This window comes from Nycticebus coucang, chromosome 4 (genome assembly GCF_027406575.1).
Source record: "Nycticebus coucang isolate mNycCou1 chromosome 4, mNycCou1.pri, whole genome shotgun sequence".
NCBI classification, from domain to species: Eukaryota; Metazoa; Chordata; class Mammalia; order Primates; family Lorisidae; genus Nycticebus; species Nycticebus coucang.
This window is the reverse complement of record NC_069783.1, coordinates 62,758,467-62,759,186: the sequence shown is the minus strand read 5'-3', so window position 1 is coordinate 62,759,186 and position 720 is coordinate 62,758,467.

Sequence of the window (720 nt, the reverse complement as noted above, 5' to 3'; positions counted from 1 at the left end):
TTCTCTAATATGAGACTTAAGATATCTCAGTCATATCTGCAGAGAAACAAGAATCCTAACTTTACAACAAAGGAAGAGGAGGGAATTGTAGGAATTACCATGGTTAATAGCCATCTGGGAAAGAATCAGAGAATGTTAGGTGTGAGTTTTGGCTTCTTTTCTTTTCACCTAACTGACCCTGGACAAACCAGGTTACCTCTCTCCTCAGTATAGAATGAGCAGGCTCAATGAGAAAACCTCTAACATCCTTCCCAGATATGGAAGTAGGAGTGACTATGGCAAATGATATCACTAAAAAGGAGCCACCATTTCCAGTTTACGAGAGATACAATTTTTCGTTTTTGTTTTTGTTTTTTTTGTTTTTTTGCAGTTTTTGGCCGGGTCTGCGTTTGAACTTGCCACCTCCAGCATATGGGGCCAGTGCCGTACTCCTTTGAGCCACAGATGCTGCCCAAGATACAATTTTTCATCCAACCATTCATCATCAGTCTTTTTGAGTCTTAGCTGCCAACCCATCACTGGGGATAGATATAAAATCTTATCCATGAATTAAGTGATATTTCTTCCATTTCCCTTTTAGAAGAGGCACAAAAATACATATCCCATCCTAATAAAACAGATTTCCATTTTTTCAAAAAACGTGACTAGTAGAACAATACTTTCTCAGCACCACCACTGACATTATCTCTCCAGGTGTTTGTTCTGGGTAGGAGAATAACA